Source organism: Pongo pygmaeus, chromosome Y (assembly GCF_028885625.2).
Source record: "Pongo pygmaeus isolate AG05252 chromosome Y, NHGRI_mPonPyg2-v2.0_pri, whole genome shotgun sequence".
Taxonomy (NCBI): Eukaryota; Metazoa; Chordata; class Mammalia; order Primates; family Hominidae; genus Pongo; species Pongo pygmaeus.
Window position 1 is genome coordinate 34,509,420 of NC_072397.2, and position 20,151 is coordinate 34,529,570.

The following is a 20,151-nucleotide window of genomic DNA, read 5'->3' on the forward strand; positions in this document are numbered from 1 at the left end:
AGATTTTTTTTATTAGCCTTTGAGAACTCATTAAAAAAAAAAGCCTGGCACCACCCTCCCTTCTGTTGCATATGTGTGATTATAAATATTTTTCTTTCTGTGCCTGGTTTATTTCACGTAGCATAGTTACCCCCAAGCTCCTCCATGGTGGGGCAAATGGCAAGATCTCATTCTTGCTTAGGGCTAAATAACGTTTCTTTGTACTGGACAACAAGGTTGTTTCCACATTTTAGGTACTGTTAATAATGATTCAATGAATATGAGAGTGCAAATATCTCTATGGGGTAGGGATTTCGTTTGGTTATATGTCTAAAGGAAGAGTTGCTGAGGCATAAGTAGGTTTATTTTTAATTTTCTGGAAACCTCCATACCAATTTTTATAATTGCTACACATTACCAACAACACTGTACATGAGTTTCATTTTCTATACATCCTAGGCAAGCTTTGTGATCTTTTGAGTTTTTAATAATAGCCATCCTGATGTGAGTTATGTAACGTCTCAAAGTACCTTTGATTTCAATTTTTTCTGATGATTAATAATGTTGAATATGTTTTAAATACCTGTTGCCCATTTTTATACATTCCTTGGAGAAATGTCAATTCAGAGCTTTTGCTCAACTTTTAATATGTTTATTTGTTTTGCTACTGTTGAGTTGCACAATGTTGGGGAAAACAGTCCCACAACACCTCGCAGGTACCTTGAGTCTGGGGGAGACAAAGGAGTTAGAAAGAGAGAGAATAAGCATTTAAAAGGCAGGTCCAGGGCGCCAGAGCATCAGAGGCTTGTTCAAGGCCCAAAGCTGTAAGGCTTCACCTAATTTAGTGGTCTACAAGCTCTTTATTCTTAGGGTAGATGGGAGGGAGAGGAAGGAATGAGGAAAAGGATTAATCAGTGAAGGTGAACTCGTAAGTCATTGAGTAAGATGTATAGCACTGGTGGTTTCTGTGAATTCCCTTGAGCAAAGGCATGTGGCTAAACTACTTAAGATCTTTAACTTATCAGGACTGAAACGGGTGGGAACAGGTTTCAGGAAGAGCCAAGATGTTTGATTATACTCCACTGCTTCAAGGGAGTGTTATCTCCCTCGGCAACCAGTGGAATGCGCTGTGCGGTTGTGCTCTCAGGGAAAAAGACATGAAGGCAATAAGGAGATTTTCTCCTCAGAAGCCACCCATGGCTCCCCGTGGGTGTCTCACACAGGGAAGATCAAATCAACCGGCACCCCAGAAACTTTCTTTCCCACTTACAATTTCTTCATAAACTTTAGATCTTAACCCATCATCAGATATATAGCTTGAAAACATTTTCCCCAATATTTAGGCTATTGTATTTGGTCGATTGATTCCTTTTTCATTTGATGTAGTGTTGCTCATTTGTTTTAGTATATGTGGACTGAATTTTTAATATGCTATTCAGAATAATTATTACCAAAGCCATCGTTCATGAGCTTTTTTCTATGTTCTCTTCTAGGTGTTTTAGAGGTTGCAATCTTACATTTAGGATTTTTCAACTTATCTTCATTTGATTTTTGTGTATGATGTAAAATGTGGATACAATTTTGATCTTTTGCATGTGGAAATCTAGTTTTCCCAGCACTATTCATAGAAAACATGATCCCTCTTCTCATTTTACGATTTTGCTGCAGATTTGTAAAACTAATTGACTACATATGCTTGGATGTTCTGTTCTGTTCATTTGGTCATGTTTCTGTGTTCATGCCAATTTCAAATAAGGTCGTGTGATTCTTCTTACTTTTTTTCTTTCTCAAGAATTGTTTTCACAATTTATGGCTCTCTATATAGCTATACAAGTTTTGTATTTTGTTTTCTATTTCTGTGAAGAATGCCATTGAAATTTTGATGGATCGCATTTCATCTGTGTATTGCTTTTGATGCTATAAATATTTTAACAATATTAACTCTCCCAATCCATAAGCATGGATAATCTTTCCATTTATTTTTTTTCTTCTTAAATTGCTTTTATCAATGTCTCATAGTTTTCAATGGAGAGATCTTTTACTTTCTGGTTACCTTTTTTTAAAGTATTTAATTTCTTTGATATGCTTATAGTCAGATGAGTTTCTTGAATTCTTTTTCAGTTAGGTAATTATTTGTATGATAATGTTACCAAATTTGTTCATTGGTTCTAACAGTTTCTTAAATAGAATATTTGAACTGTCTTTACATATAGGAGTTTGTCATCTGCAAAGAGAGATAACTTTACTTATTGCTTCATAATTTGGCTGCCTTTTTTTTTTCTCATCAGATGTTTATGTTCCCTATTTGATTTGTTTCTGTTTTAATTATTATTTTATTCATTGTGCTAATTTTGAAGTTCGTTGTTTTTCCTTCTAGTTTCTTAGATACAATGAGATGTTGCTTATTTGGTATCTTTATTTTTTTAATGTATGCATTTATTGCTGTAATTTTCCATCATAATGCTGCTTCACTGCACACCATAAGTTTAGGTATGTTGTGTTTCCACTATTATTTGTCTCAAGATATTTATGAATTTTTCTTTTTATGTTTCTTTTCATCAATTCATTATTTAGGAGCAATGTTTTAAAAATGTCATGTAGGCTGTGGGGCAGTAGTTCATGCCTGTATTCTCAGAACTTTGGGAGGCCAAGGCGGGAAGATCATGAGGTCAGGAGATCGAGACCATCCTGACTAACACGGTGAAATCGTGTCTCTCCTAAAAATACAAAAAATTAGCTGGGGGTGGTGGCAGTCTCCTATATTGCCAGCTACTCGGGAGGCTGGGGAAGGAGTACGGTGTTAACCTGGGAGGCGGAGCTTGCAGTGAGCTGAGATTGTGCAACTGCACTGCATCCTGGGCAACAAAGCGAGATTCTGTCTCAAAAAAAAAAAAAAAAGTTCATTATTTGCTAGTTTTTTTTTTGTTTTTTGTTTTTTTTAAGATTTCTCCTCTTACTGATTTTTGGTTTGCTACCATGACAGTCTGAAAAAATATTAAATATGTCTTTAGCCATCTTACTTTGTTAAGACTTGTTTTATGGCCTAGCAGATGGTCTATCTTAGAGAATCCTCCAGGCATGTTACAGCAAAATATATATTTGGCTGCTACAAGATGAAAAGTTCTGTATATGTCTGTGGGTTCATTTAGTTAAAATTAAGTCTGGCATTTTCTTATTAATTTTCTGTCGAGTTTATCTATTCCTTGTATTAATTGAGGTACTGAAATTTCCTACAATTATTTTATTGCCGTTTTCTTCTTCATTTCTATTTATATTTGCTTTAAATATTTAGGTGCTCCAATGTTGAGTGCAGATGTATATATATAATTGTTATAACCTTTTGATGAATTGATTGTTTTATTATTAAATGATGACCTTTTTGGTCTTATGACAGGTTTTGAATTGAAATCTCTTTTATAGATAGGAGTATAGCCACTCCTAACTTTTTATTACCATTTGCATAGCAGTGTCTTCTTCTATTCCTTCATTTCCAGCCCTTGTTTGTCCTTAAAGATTAAGTGGGTCTCATGGGTAACATGTAGTTGAATCCCATTTTTAAAATGCATTTGGTCACTCCACATCTTTTAATCACATAATTTAATTCATTTGCATTCAAGATAATTATTGATAAGTAAGTTCTTACTACTGTTATCTTGTTAGTTGTTTCTGATTGAGTCATACATCATTTTTTCCCTTCTTCCTCCCATGTCTGCTTTTAAATGTTTCACATTTAAATATCTTCAGTAGTGATAAGCTTTGACTGCTTTGTTTTTATCATTAGTGTTGCTGCTGTAGTTTTTGATGGTCTTCAAAGGCTCAGAGAAAACATCTTATAGTTAATAATCAACTAGCTTAAGCTGACAACTTTTGTCACATAAAAACTGTAGACATTTATCCTCTGTTCCAATGACGTTTTTGAAATCACAATTTATATCTTTTAATACTGTGTCTTCCTTAAAATCACATTGGTGACAAGTCTTTTGCCGAGTGATTTCATGCTCCTCCATTTTTTTGTTTATTTTCCGTTAGTGCTTTTAGAATTTTCTTTGTTTCTCAACCTTTGAGAGCTTGATTCTTTCTTTTGGCAGCATTTTTATTTTTCCTTACACAATGATGTGTTGCTGAGGCCTAACGTTCTCATATAACAGTAGAAAACAAAAATTTGTTGTCATGTCTTTACAGAATCTAGAATTTCATACAAAAAATCTTACATAAATTAAAAGGATGAATACACTTACAAGTGTAAATGCAAACTGCTTCCAAATCAAGGCAAGTGAGAGCCCACGGTGTTCTGGCAAAAAACATCAGCTAAGAAAGGAAACTGGGTCCTATGGCTTGGACTTTTCAACCGTGACAGACAGGCAGGACAGAAGCAACTAGGTCAGGAGTCCTTGCCAGCCTCTAGAGAAATCCCAGAACACTCAGCCCTGATACATTAATACCCTGCACAGATCAGAGACTGCTGGCCATGCAGACTCACCAAGCCACAGGCTTGTCTTCCACAAGTACATTCTTACCTCAGTCACGAAATGTCCATGCAACGTGCACTAAAGTTTGAACTCAAAGATATGTACACAGTATTAAACAAATACCAAGGGGAACAATTAACTTGAATACAAGGTCAAAATCAGCAACAAGTTCTATGATCCAGTTTTAGTATCAGATACAATCTTCAAGGATAATTTCTTCTCAAAGCCTTATTCCAGTTTCATGAGGCTAGTATGAGGTGTACGCATTTGCCAAGGGCAAATTTATACTTCTGTATTAACCCATGCAGCAAATACTACACATCTGCTTAGTCCATTTAGAAGCATTTGTGTTGGATGATGGAGGGGCCCAACTCATCATACTCCTGCTTGCTAATCCACATCTGCTGGAAGGTGGACAGTGAGGTCAGGATGGACCTACCAATCCACACTGAGTACTTGCGCTCTGGGGGTGCAATGATCTTAATCTTCATGATGCTGGGAGCCAGGGCAGTGATCTCCTTCTGCATCCTGTCAGCAATGCGTGGGTACATGGTGGTGCTGCCAGATAGTACCGTGTTGGCATACAGGTCTTTGCAGATGTCCATGTCACACTTCATGATGGAGTTGAAGGTGGTTTCGTGGATGCTGCAAGATTCCATGCCCAGGAAAGAAGACTGGAACAGCACCTCTGGACACCGGAACCGCTCCTTGTCAATGGTGATGACCTGGCCATCGAGCAGTTTGTAGCCCTTCTCCAAAGAAGAGGAGGATATGGCTGTGGCCATCTCCTGCTTGAAGTTCAGGGAGACCTAGCACAGCTTCTCCTTGATGTTGTGCATGATTTCCCACTCGTCTGTGGTGGTGAAGCTGTAGCCTAGCTTGTTGAAGATCTTCATGAGGTACTCAGTCAAGTCCCAGCCAACCAAGTCCAGACACAGGATGGCATGGGGAAGTTAGTAGCTCTCCTAGAAGGGCACTGTGTTGGTGACCCTGTGTCCAGAGTCCATGACAATGCCAGTGGTGCACCCAAAGGCATAGAGGGACAGCACATCTCAGATGGCCCCATGGCTTGGGTGTTGAAGGTCTCAAACATAATCTGAGTCATCTTCTCTCTGTTAGCCTTGGGGCTCAGGGGTTCCTTGGTTAGCAGCACTGGCTGCTCTTCTGGGGCCCTATGCAGCTTATTGTAGAAGTGGTGCCAGATCTTCTCCATGTTGTCCCAGTTGGTGATGATGCCATACTTGATGGGGTACTTCAGGGTCAGGATGCTGTGCTTGCTTTGGGCTTTGTTGCCCATGTAGGAGTCCTTTGGGCCCATGTCCACCATCATTCTCTGGTGTCGGGGGCACCCCACGATGGAAGGAAACATGGCTCAGGGAGCGTCATCCCTAGCAAAGCCAGTTTTGCACATGCCAGAGCCATTGTCAATGAGCAGCATGACGATCACTTCTTCTATTGCAATGGGCAGAAGAGTGGGATAGTGGAGCCACAGAACAACAAGGTGAGCAAGCTGGCAGTGGTGACTGGAGCAAGAGTTTTATTCTTGTTTGTTGTGGGGTAGTTTTATGTGGTATTAATCTTTTTTGTTGACTACGATCTTTCTGAACCTACATATTTATATTTCCCTCAAATTTTTGAAAGTTGTTATTATTCACTTGAATATGCTGTATATATGTTCCTTTTGCTGAACTCTTTCATGAATATTGCTAAATCTTAGATTTGCTTATTTAAGGTAATTGTGTATATCTGGTAAATAGTCTTCGTTCTTTTTGATTGTTTTTCTGTTTTGTTCTTTGTGAATTTCTTAATAACCTATGTTAATTTACTTTTATTTTCTTTTTTCTTTTGCCTTTTTTTTTTTTTTTGGACAAAGCCTCTCTGTGTTGCCCAGGCTGGAGTTCAATGGCACCACACTGACTGCCTGAAACATCAGGGTTTCACTGGTCCAGACTGGTCTTGAACTGCTAACCTCAAGTGATCAACCCATTTCAGCCTCACAAAGTGCTGTGATTACAGGCCTGAGCCTGCACACCTGGTCCTAATAACTCATTTTAGAGCTCACTGATTCTTTATTCTGTTTCATCTATTCTGCGGTTGAAAGCCTTCTGATTTTTCCACTTCAACCAGTATAGTTCTCAGTTCCGGGACTCTTTATTTTTAAATAATTTCAGTCCATTTTTAAAAGTTTCTTTCAGAAGTGTATCAGTTCCTTTTCTGTGTTGTTTTAGAGATCTGAGTTTCCTGAAAACTGATAACATGAATTCTTGATCCAATAAACACTGATAGCCATCTCATTAATTAACATTGGTCAATGGTTTATGCTTTGTCCATTTAGGGAGGTTATAATTTCCTGTTTGGTATTATTTCTTGTAGTTATACATCTATATCTTTTTATTGAAGGACTAGTTATTTAGTTTACTGTTTTCTATGTCTTATTTTGCATTTTGAGTTTTCTTTAAGACATAAGTATTGTGGGGTATTGTTTGCTTGATTTTGGCTAGGTCAATACCTCTGTTTTGGCAGTAGATAGTGCCTTAAGCCCAGGTTTATCTCAGCTCTAACAAACTTTGAAACACTGCCAGTTTCCTATCTGAGAGATTTTGAAAGGGATATCCTAAGAGTGTGGGAAGGCTCTCTATAGGTTTGTGATCAAGGAAATTATGCAATATACCTCCTACCTTATGGTAATGCTGTGCAGGCACTCAGGGTTGACATCTTCTGTAACTGAGAAATCCAGGCTGGAGATGTTAGTCCTGGCTTTCTACTTCATGCCTGGTTGTCCTTAGGTTTTTTTTCTTTTGTTTTTGTTTTTCTCTTTTCAGCACTCTCAGGGCTTCCTTGGGTGAGGATAAGAATAAGTCTCCTGCCAGGGAATCCACAGTGATGGGGAATCTTTCCATCCACTTCAACTTTATTTTATTCAGTGTAGTAACCAAGAGTCAGAGGAGTTTTTTTGCTTTTTTCTTTTTTTCCTTTTTTTTAGTGAGTATAGAAGAGTATTTTGTTTTATTTTATTTTATTTTATTATACTTTAAGATTTAGGGTACATGTTCACAACGTGCAGGTTAGTTACATATGTATACATGTGCCATGTTGATGTGCTGCACCCATTAACTCGTCATTTAGCATTAGGTATATCTCCTAATGCTATCCCTCCCTGCTCCCTCCACCACACAACAGCCCTCAGAGTGTGATTTTCCCCTTCCTGTGTCCATGTGTTCTCATTGTTCAATTCCCACCTATGAGTGAGAAATGTGGTGTTTGGTTTCTTGTCCTTGTGATAGTTTGCTGAGAATGTTGATTTCCAATTTCATCCATGTCCCTAAAAAGGACATGAACTCATCATTTTTTATGGCTGCATAGTATTCCAAGGTGTATATAGGCCACATTATCTTAATCCAGTCTATCGTTGTTGGACATTTGGGTTGGTTCCAATTCTTTGCTATGGTGAAAAGTGCCGCAATAAACATATGTGTGCATGTGTCTTTATAGCAGCATGATTTATAGTCCTTTGTGTATGTACACAGTAATGGGATGGCTACCCACAAACAGTGTAAAAGTGTTCCTATTTCTCCACATCCCCTCCAGCACCTGTTGTTTCCTGACATTTTAATGATCGCCATTCTAACTGGTGTGAGATGGCGTCTCATTGTGGTTTTGATTTGCATTTCTTTGATGGCCAGTGATGATGAGCATTTTTTCATGTGTTTTTTGGCTGCATAAATGTCTTCTTTTGAGAAGTGTCTGTTCACGTCCTTTGCCCACTTTTTGATGGGGTTGTTTGTTTTTTTCTTGTAAATTAGTTTGAGTTCATTGTAGATTCTGAATATTAGCCTTCTGTCAGACGAGTAGGTTGCAAAAATTTTGTCCCATTTTATAGGTTACCTGTTCACTCTGATGGTAGTTTCTTTTGCTGTGCAGAAGCTCTTTAGTTGTCAATTTTGGCTTTTGTTGCCAATGCTTTTGGTGTTTTAGACATGAAGTCCTTGTCCATGCCTATGTCCTGAATGGTAATGCATTGGTTTTCTTCTAGGGATTTTTATGGTTTTAGGACTAATGTTTAAGTCTTTAATCTCTCTTGAATTAATTTTTGTATAAGGAAGGGACCCAGTTTCAGCTTTCTCCATACGGCTAGCCAGTTTTTCCAGCATCATTTATTTAATAGGGAATCCTTTCCCCATTTCTTGTTTTTCTCAGGTTTGTCAAAGATCAGACAGTTGTAGATATACGGAGTTATTTCTGAGGGCTCTGTTCTCTTCCATTGCTCTATATCTCTGTTTTGGTACCAGTACCATGGTGTTTTGGTTACTGCAGTCTTGTAGTATAGTTTGAAGTCAGGTAGCATGAAGCTCCCAGCTTTGTTCTTTTGGCTTAGTATTGACTTGGTGATTCGGATTCTTTTTTGGTTCCATATGAACTTTAAAGTAGATTTTTCCAATTCTGTGAAGAAGGTTATTGGTAGTTTGATGGGGATGGCATCAAATCTATAAATTACTTTTGGTAGTATGGTCATTTTCACAATATTGACTCTTCCTTCTCATGAGCATGGAACGTTCTTCCATTTCTTTGTATGCTCTTTCATTTCGTTGAGCAGTGGTTTGTAGTTCTCCTTGAAGAAGTCCTTCACGCCCCAGATTTGGCTCTCTGTTTGTCTGTTATTGGTGTATAAGAATGTTTGTGATATTTTTACATTGATTTTGTATCCTCAGACTGCTGAAATTGTGTATCAGTTTGAGGAGATTTTGGGCTGAGACAATGGGGTTTTCTAGATATACCATCATGTCATCTGCAAAGAGGGACAATTTTACTTCCTCTTTTCTTAACTGAATAATCTTTATTTCCTTCTCCTGCCTAATAGCCCTTGCCAGAACTTCCAACACTATGTTGAATAGAAGTGGTGAGAGAGGGCATCCCTGTCTTGTGTCAGTTTTCAAAGGGAATGCTTCCAGTTTTTGCCCATTCAGTATGATATTGGCTGTGTGTTTGTCATAGATGGCTCTTATTATTTTGAGATACGTCCCATCAGTACCTAATTTATTAAGAGTTTTTAGCATGAAGTGTTGTTAAATATTGTCAAAGGCCTTTTCTGCATGTATTGAGATTATCATGTCGTTTTTGTCTTTGGTTCTGGTTATATGCTGGATTACGTTTATTGATTTGCTTATATTGAACAAGCCTTGCATCCCAGGGATGAAGCCCACATGATCATGGTGGATAAGCTTTTTGATATGCTGCTGGATTCTGTTTGCCAGTATTTTATTGAGGATTTTTGCCTCAATGTTCATCAAGGATATTGGTCTAAAAGTCTTTTTTTGTTGTGTCTCTGCCCGGCTTTGGTATCAGGATGATGCTGACCTCATAAAATGAGTTAGGGAAGATTCCTTCTTTTTCTATTGATTGGAATAATTTCAGAAGGAATAGTGCCAGTTCCACCTTTTACCTCTGGTAGAATTCGGCTGTGAATCCATCTGGTCCTGGACTCTTTTTGGTTGGTAAGCTGTTGATTATTGCCACAATTTCTGAGCTTGTTATTGGTTTATTCAGGAATTCAACTTCTTCCTGGTTTAGTCTTGGGAAGGTGTATGTGTCAAGGAATTTCTCCATTTCTTCTAGATTTTCTAGTTTATTTGTGTAGGTGTTTGTATTATTCTCTGGTGGTAGGTTGTATTTCTGTGAGATCGGTGGTGATATCCCCTTAATCATTTTTTATTGCGTCTATTTGATTCTTCTCTCTTTTCTTCTTTATTAGTCTTGCTAGCAGTCTATCAATTTTGTTGATCCTTTCAAAAAACCAGATCCTGGATACATTAATCTTTCAAGCATCTTTTGTGTCTCTATTTCTTTCAGGTCTGCTCTGATTTTAGTTATTTCTTGCCTTTTGCTAGCTTTTGAATGTGTTTGCTCTTGCTTTTCTAGTTCTTTTAATTGTGATGTTAGGGTGCCAACTTTGGATCTTTCCTGCTTTCTCTTGTGGGCATTTAGTGCTATAAATTTCTCTCTACACACTGCTTTGAATGTGTCCCAGAGATTCTGGTATGTTGTGTCTTTGTTCTCATTGGTTTCAAAAAACATCTTTATTTCTGCCTTCATTTCTGTATGTACTCAGTAATCATTCAGGAGTAGGTTGGTCAGTTTCCATGTAGTTGAGTTGTTTTGAGTGAGTTTCTTACTCCTGGGTTCTAGTTTGATTGCACTGCGATCTGAGAGACAGTTTGTTATAATTTCTGATCTTTTACATTTGCTGAGGAGAGCTTTATTTCCAACTATGTGGTCAATTTTGGAACAGGTGTGTTGTGGTGCTGAAAAAAATGTATATTCTGTTGATTTCAGGTGGAGAGTTCTGTAGATGTCTATTGGGTCCACTTGGTGCAGAGCTGAGTTCAATTCCTGGGTATCCTTGTTAACTTTCTGTCTCATTAATCTGTCTGATGTTGACAGTGGGATGTTAAATTCTCCCATTATTACTGTGTGGGTGTCTAAGTCTGTTTGTAGGTCAAGCAGTACTTGCTTTATGAATCTGGGTGCTCTTGTATTTGGTGCATATATATTTAGAATAGTTAGCTCTTCTTGTTGAATTGATCTCTTTACCATTATGTAATAGTCTTCTTTGTCTTTTTTGATCTTTGTTGGTTTAAAGTCTGTTTTATCAGAGACTAGGATTGCAACCCCTGCCTTTTTTTGTTTTCCATTTGCTTGGTAGATCTTCCACCATCCTTTTATTTTAAGCCTATTTGTGTCTCTGCACATGAGATGGTTTTCCTGAATACAGCACACTGATGGGTCTTGACTCTTCATCCAATTTACCATTCTGTGTCTTTTAATTGGAGTATTTCGTCCATTTACATATAAAGTTAATATTGTTATGTGTGAATTTTATCCTGTCATTATGATGTTAGCTGGTTATTTTGCTTATTAGTTCATGCAGTTTCTTCCTAGTCTCGATGGTCTTTACATTTTGGCATGATTTTGCAGCAGCTGGTACCAGTTTAACCTTTCCATGTTTAGTGCTTCCTTCCTTCAGGGGCTGTTTTAGGGCAGGCCTGGTGGTGACAAAATCTCTCAGCATTTGCTTTTCTGTAAGGCATTTTATTTCTCCTTCATTTATGAGGCTTAGTTTGGCTGGATATGAAATTCTGGGTTGAAAATTCTTTTTTTTAAGAATGTTGAATATTGGCTCCCAGTCTCTTCTGGCTTTTAGAGTTTTTACCGAGAGATCCGCTGTTAGTCTCATGGGCTTTCCTTTGTGGGTAACCCGACCTTTCTCTGTGGCTGCCCTTTACATTTTTTCCTTCATTTCCACTTTGGTGAGTCTGACAATTATGTGCCTTGGAGTTGCTCTTCTCGAGGAGTATCTTCGTGGCATTCTCTGTATTTCCTAAATCTGAATGTTGGCCTGCCTTGCTAGATTGGGGAAGTTCTCCTGGATCATATCCTGCAGAGTGTTTTCCAAGTTGGTTCCATTCTCTCTGTCACTTTCAGCTTCACTAATAAGATGTAGATTTGGTCTTTTCACATAGTCCCATATTTCTTGGAGGCTTTATTCATTTCTTTTTATTCCTTTTTCTCTAAACTTCCCTTCTCACTTCATTTCATTCATTTCATCTTCCTTCACTGATACCCTTTCCTCCAGTTGATTGCATTGGGTTCTGAGGCTTCTGAATTTTTCACATACTTCTCGGGTCTTGGTTTTCAGTTCCACCAGCTCCTTTAAGCACTTCTCTGTATTGGTTATTCTAGTTATACATTCATCTAAATTTATTTCAAAATTTTTAACTTCTTTGCCTTTGGTTTGAATTTCCTCCTGTAGCTCAGAGTAGTTGGATCGTCTGAAGCCTTCTTCTCTCAACTCGTCAAAGTCATTCCCCCTCAGCTTTGTTTCGTTACTAGAGAGGAACTGCGTTCCTTTGGAGGAGGAGAGGTGCTCTGCTTTTTAGAGTTTCCAGTTTTTCTGTTCTGTTTTCATGCCATCTTTGTGGTTTTATCTACTTTTGGTCTTTGATGATGGTGATGTACAGATGGGTTTTCAGTGTGGATGTCCTTTCTGTTTGTTAGTTTTCCTTGTAACAGACAGGACCCTCAGCTGCAGGTCTGTTGGAGTTTGCTAGAGTTCCACTCCAGACCCTGTTTGCCTGAGTATCAGCAGAACAGCAGATTTTTGTTAACCGTGAATGCTGTTGTCTGATCATTCCACTGGAAGATTTGTCTCAGAAGAGTACTTGGCTGTTTGAGGTGTCAGTCTGCCCCTACTGGGAGTTGCCTCCCAGTTAGACTGCTTGGGGTTCAGGGGTCAAGAACTCTCTTGACGAGGCAGTCTGCCCATTCTCAGATCCCCAGGTACATGCTGGGAGAACCACTTCTCTCTTCAAAGCTGTCAGACAGGGATATTTAAGTCGGCAGAGGTTACTGCTGTCTTTTTGTTTGTCTGTGCCCTGCCCCCAGAGGTGGAGCCTACAAAGGCAGGCAGGCGTCCTTGAGCTGTGCTGAGCTCCACCCTGTTCGAACTTCCTGGCTGCTTTCTTTACCTAAGCAAGCCGGGGCAATGGCGTGCGCCCCTTCCCTAGCTTCGATGCTGCCTTGCAGTTTGATCTCAGATTGCTGTGCCAGCAATCAGTGAGACTCCATGGGCATAGGACCCTCTGAGCCAGGTGTGGGATATAATCTCCTGGTGCGCCATTTTTTAAACCCATCAGAAAAGCGCAATATTAGGCTGTGAGTGACCCTATTTTCCAGGTGCCATCTGTCACCCCTTTCTTTGACTGGGAAAGGGAACTCCCTGACATGTTGCACTTCCTGAGTAAAGCAATGCCTCGCCATGCTTCAGCTAGTGCATGGTGGGCTGCACCCACTGTCCTGCACCCACTGTCTGGCACTCCCTAATGAGATGAACCCAGTACCTCAGATGGAAATGGAGAAATCACCCTTCTTCTGTGTCACTCATGCTGGGAGCTGTAGACCAGAGACTTTCCTATTTGTCCAACTTGGCTACCCACCATTTTTCTTTTTTTTCACACTTGGTTGTCAGCAGACTAGGGGCAAGTGTCATGAATATAAGAGGCCAAATTGTTTACCCTTTGCCTGGTTTTTTCACTTCTCTGTCACCCTAGGAGCAGCCTCATTCTCAATTTTGAGCTCTGCATTATTGATGGTGATAATCTCAGCTCTATATACTCGGTTTTTCTGTGGGTGTTCTTGGAGGGTTAGGGTTGGAGGCAATTGAAGCCAGCTTCCTTTACTATGCCATATTTTTAATAAAAGTACTCTACTTTAGTTTACACTTTTTCTGCTTCTTTTTTGTACATTTATGTTATAAATTTTACATTTCTTTTTTATCTATATGTTTATGCATATATATTTCTCAACATTGATTTAGTGCATTTCAGAAGCTTTAGTGTGTTTTAATTTTTCTTTTATTTGTGAAAATTATTTAATTCCTTGCAGATTCTTCAGTTACCCATAGGTAGTTGAAGAGTGTATTTATTACTTTCTAAACAATATGTATTTTTCAGTTTTTAGAAAATGAGACTCAGTCTGGCGTGGTGGTCATGCTTATAATCTGAAAACTTTGAGAGGCGGAAGTGTGTGTATCATGTGAGGTCAGGAGTTTGAGACTAGCCTCCTCAATACAGTGAAACTCCATCTCCACTAAAACTACAAAAATTAGCTTAGCATGGGGGTGTGTGCCTGTAGTTCCAGCTACTCAGGAGTATGAGGCAGGAGAATTACTTGAACATGAAAGGTTTTGGTGGGTCGAGATCACACCACTGAATTCCATCCTGGGTGACAGAGTGAGACTCCAATTTATTTATTTATTTTTTTAAAGAAAGAAAGCACAAAAGAAATAAAGAAAAAATGATGGGTCTCTAGTTTTATTCCATTGTGGTTGCAGAAAGCATTATATGTGATTTCAATAATATTAGATATAATTAGACTTGCTTTGTGGCCTACCATAAAGCCTGTTCTGAAGATAGCATAGACAATAACACATAAGCAGTTTAGAAGAATGTGTAGTCAGCTTGCAGACTGTTTTGTATATGTCTGAGAGACTTATTTGTTTGATACTGCTTTTCAAGACCTTTGTTTTCTCATTGAACTTGGATTTGGTCATTTCACACATTGTTGAAAGTGGGATGTTGAAATCTCCAACTATTATTATTATTGCAGAACTGTCTAGCTCCTCAAATCTATTCGTTTTTGTTTCATATATCCTCAGGATCTGTTATTAGGTATATATGTAAGTGATATATCTTCTTGATCAATTAAAGAATTTTGATATTTGTCTAGTAATTCTACCTGTATCTTGGTTACTGTTTGCATTATTTTTTCCCTCACTTTTAAAACATTTAAAAAGTTATTCTGCCAGTCTTTGACATTTAACTGGACTTTATTTGGACTGAAATTAATTGCTGACCAGAATTTATTTTCCTATTTTTGTTCTTTTTTTCTACAAGGTTTGTTGTTGTTGTTATATTTCATTCCTCCAAAACTGCTCATATTTGCATTTGTTTTTCTAGGGTACAATTTTGACTCCTTCATTTCTCTTCAGTATATTGAACAGTTATTTTCCTATTGGCTATTAATGGTATTATAATTAATATCTTCAATTTATAATAATATAGCGTGAATTACAATAACTGAATATTGACATTATACAAAAATCATTTTCCTATATTGTTCCCCCTACCTTTCTACTTTTTTTGTCAAAAATTGTTTGTTATACAATATGTAGTAACAACCCAGATATGCAATTGTTGTTTTATTCTTTGTCATTTCTTCAATTTATTATTGAATTTTATTTTACTTCATTGAGAGAGGGGTTCAGTCACATAGGCTAAACATGGTTCACTACAGCCTTGAGCTCCTGGGCTCAAGGGATCCTTCCACCTTAGCCCCTCATGTACCTGGGACAGAAGTGTATGCCACCACAGCTGGCTAATTTTGTTGATTTTCTGAAGAGACAGGGTCACCCTTTTTTGCCCTGACTTGTCTCAAACTTCTGGGCTCAAGGAAATCCACATCCTTGGTTGGGATTACAGTTGTGAGATACTGTGCCTTTCCTCTTGTCATTTAAATCCAGTAGAAAAATAGAGTCATAGAAACCTCATATACAATAATATTGGCTTTTCTATTTCCTGGTGTAATTACTTTATTGATGTTCTTTAATTCATTTCTTATTTGCACATGAGGTACGGTTTTATTTTCATTCCTTGTATGTTTTTGTCATGTTTTGTAAGGCTGATCTAGTAGTAATGTACTCTCTTTAATTCTGTTTGCTTGGAAATGCCTCACTTGTTCATCAAATTAAATTTTGGTTTGGACAGATATTAAGTTTATGATTGACTTATTTTTTTTTATTTCAGCACTTTGAAGATCTCATCACAGTGACATTTCCTCCATAATTTTTAATGAGAAATTGACTGTTAATGTCATAGATGATAACTTGCATGTGATCAGCTACTTCTGTCTTGCTTCTTTTAAAGTTCTCTATTTATTTGTCTTCTGTCAATTTCAGTGCATGTGTTTCAATGTGGACATCCTTGAGTTTATTCTTACTGGAATATTTTTTCTTTCTTTGGAGATATTTGGATGAGTAGATTTCCATCTATCAACACATTTGTGAAGTTTCAGGCACTGTTCATTCAAATATTGTTTTTCTTCCCCTCATATTTCTCTTTTTTCAGTGGAACTCCCATTACGAATATGTTGATATTCTTGATGGAATCCCATGGCAACCTTAGTTTTGTTCATTATTCTTGTTTCTCTTTTTGTTTCATACACTGAATAATATCAAACAATCCATCTTCAAGTTGCCTCATTATGCTTTTTGCATGCTCACACAAGCTATTCAGTCTTTCTAGTTACAGATTATTGATTTCATTTTTAAATAATGTATATGTCTTTATTGGTATTTTCAATTTTGAATCACTGTCCTACTGGGTTCCCTCAGGTCTTTGAGAACATCAAAATGAAGAGAATTGAAAGATTTCCCTAGTTAGTACCATGCCTAGGCTTTCTGAAATAGTTTCTTTTAATTAGGTTTTCTTTGAATGTACTTTTTTTGCGTTTATCTTTCAATGCCTTTTATTTTATTGTTGAACCTTGAACACTTTGGATATTATTCAGCATATTCAGACAACAAATTCTTGACCTCCACAATTGCTTAGTTTGTGGGTTGTGTACTTGTTTAACAACTCTTTAAAGCTAGTTTTGTAGTCTGTGTTCTTTGTCATGTAAGGCCACTTAACCTGTGTTCTGTCATCATTTTGTTCATCTACTGTCCTTAAAACATTTAAAAAAAAAATCCAAGGAAGGGAAAGAAAAAGAGGAAAAGAAATAAAAGAAAAACTTTCCAGAATTTGCATATGGACACTTTCAGGGACTCTAGCGTTTAGCCCTAAGTCAGGGAAAAGTGAAAAGTTTTGGGGTCTTTTCCATGCATGCATCCAAAAATGGACATACATATATCCTTCTAAATATACCAGTAGGAGTCTAGGTGTGGTGGTTCATATCTGTAATCCCAGCAATTTGGAAGGCTTAGGAGAACAAATCACTTGAGCACAGAAGTATGAGACCAGCCTTGACAACATGGCAAGATCTATTCTTTATTAAAAAAATACAAAATTAAGCTAGTTTTGGAGGCCCATGCCTGTACTGTGAAATGCTGAGGGGGGAGGATTGATGGAGTCCGGAGAGGTGAGATGCCCAGGAGGCTGAGATGGCAAGAACATGTGAACCCAAGGAGGTTGCCACGGCAGTAGGCCATGATCATGCCACAGGACTCCAATGTGGGCCACAGGGCAAGTTCTGTGACTATTTAAAACCCAATCCAAAATAAACAGCAATAAACTGTGAGAGTTTTTCAAAGCTGATTTTCCTTATCAATTTTCTTCACCATCCTCTTCTTTCCAGGCATTTTGTTTGTGTACTGCTTGACCTGACTCTTATTCCTTGCTACTTGTGGCTCCAACTAGTATATTTCCTTTCCACAAATGACTCCTGGGAGTCAACTTCTGCCCCCAAGAAAGCTCTGAGGTGGGCTAAAGAAAAGCCTCTGAGCTAATATTCTCCAAGGGAACCTCAGACATTTTAAATCACACAACCACAATTTTTTGAGATAAGCTCCGTATTTCCACACGTGCATCAAAATCTGCATCTAGAATTTAATCTTCCTCACAGTTGCCATAAATCCATGGAGTGGGTGATGATGGTCAGTTAAAATGCCACATACTGTCTTGCCCAAATTTAGAGGTCAGGTCTTTCTTCATTAAACGCACCCCTGAGTTATGTTATTAGATTCCAGGGCTCCAAAAATGAAGTCTGAGGTTGTTTTCTCTTCCTTATATCTCTTCAGTTTTAACTCAATTAACTTTAATGACAGCATAAAATAAAAACTTTGTTAAATCTACCTTGCTTTTTAATGTTCAGAGGGGTGTCTTTTGAGACGGAGTCTCATTTTCTCACCCAGGCCAGAGGGCAGTGGTGCAATCTCGGCTCCCTGCAGCCTCTTCCAGGTTCAAGGGAATCTCTTGTCTCAGCTTCCTGAGTAGCTGGGATTACAGGCATGCACCCCCATGCCTAGATAATGTTCTTATTTTTACTAGAGAAGGGGTTTCATCATGTTGGCCAGGCTTGTCTCAAACTCTTGGCCTCAAGTCATCCACCTGCCTCTGCCTCCCAAAGTGCTGGGATTGCAGTCCTGGAGCCATCATGTCCAGACTGTTTTGTAAGATTTTATTTGACACTGCTTCCATCATTATCATGAAAGCCATTCTGTCTTTCATGTCATAAGAAATGGTTAAGGATATAGGTTTATGTTAGCAACTTTTAAATGATATGACTTTATTGTATTCCAAATTATTAAGAGTTCAGTTACTTCATTTCACAACAACATGGTAGTTGTTATAAATAATTAAGTTCCATCTTGGGCCAGTTTAATCTCACAGTCTCTAACTAAAGTATTTGAGTGTAAAAATTAACTCTCTAAATAGACTACATAATGTGCAGCTCATATATTATTATTACATTAGTGGTGTTTTATATAATTAAATGTAAGGGTGATATTTTACAACACTATCCTATTATCTTGTAGAGTCATACCCTCCTAAGAAGACAGAATTACACTGGGTAGATGTAGGCATATCAATATAGAATTCAAAAGACGCTTCTCAGATTTCACTGGGAAATGAAAATTGAAATGTTATGACTGTTCTGGAAATATGACCCTAACCAGTAAGGAGAAGGCTTGTGAACTATCTGATAAAAGGAACAATAAATAATGAATTACTTGACATTTTTCCACATTTGTTTCCTGTATTGAGTTTTGAATAATAAAAAATGTAAATGATAGCTGTAATGATACATTTAAGTAATAAAAATATTTAAATACATTTTAAGTTTTAAACATTTAATATGAATTATATGGTGAGGATACATTTCTTTATTCATATAACTTCAACAGGCTTTCAAGTATAGAGAAGAATATGTCAAGTTCACACCTCTAAATGTCTTACAGCTAGGATGGATAGAAATGGAAGGAGTGAGTGAAAAAATAGCATAAGCTTATCTGCAAGTCAACTAAAACATTGTTTCATAAATACTATATAGACTTGGTGGTCAAAAATGTAATACTGAATTTACAAAGTTGTATTATTTATTATAATATTTAACACTTAGAGAGACGTTATTATATCTCAGAATTCTAGCTTAAAATGGTGGATATAATAGTAAATAATGCTGAAATGGCTACTCACTTCATAAAGTAACAGTTAATAGTAAAGCAGAAAGGAACAAGAACAGAAAAAAAGAGAAAAGAGATATGTTTCATTCGTTGAAAAGTAGAATTATTCCAAACCCTCAATGAACAACAAATTGAACAGGGTAACACAGAAGAAGGAAGTAAATTAAGATGTTGATACTATCATTTAGGGAACAATAAATGATGACCTCACCTCTAATGCATAAACAGCAACAAGAAAAAAAATTGTAGGTGGTAGATAATAGATAAAATATTGTTATAGATAAAATATGAAAGAGATGAGGGAAAATAATTGTATTTGGAATATCTCCAGCTTTTATGTTATATAGATGATGTGCTTTAGGAAAAAAAATGTGGGAAGAGAGAGGCACATAGAAAGTGTAAATAAGTTCAGGGGAAGCTTTAAATTTGGCTGTCTTAATCTTGGGTCACTGGTAAGAAAAAAAGCACAATGTATAGAAACTCAGAGATCATATCACTGGTTGAATTCCTTAGAACCACAGGATTAAAATTTAAGAGGCTTTTGTCTCAAAACAACATAAATAAAAAGCCAGGTGTGCAGTTAGAATGGCAATCATTAAAAAGTCAGGAAACAACAGGTGCTGGAGAGGATGTGGAGAAATAGGAACACTTTTACACTGTTGGTGGGACTGTAAACTAGTTCAACCCTTGTGGAAGTCAGTGTGGTGATTCCTCAGGGATCTAGAACTAGAAATTCCATTCGACCCAGCCATCCCATTACTGGGTATATACCCAAAGGACTATAAATCATGCTGCTATAAAGACACATGCACTTGTATGTTTATTGTGGCATTATTCCCAATAGCAAAGACTTGGAACCAACCCACATGTCCAACAATGATAGACTGGATTAAGAAAATGTGGCACATATACACCATGGAATACTATGCAGCCATAAAAAATGATGAGTTCATGTCCTTTGTAGGGACA

At 37.5% G+C, this 20,151-nt stretch overlaps 1 pseudogene; it reads right to left on the reverse strand.

Moving 5' to 3' along the window:
• Positions 1–4,783: 4,783 nt before the first annotated feature.
• Positions 4,784–5,898, reverse strand: LOC129025845 (actin, cytoplasmic 2-like; annotated as a pseudogene).
• Between the last annotated feature and the right edge of the window lie 14,253 nt (positions 5,899–20,151).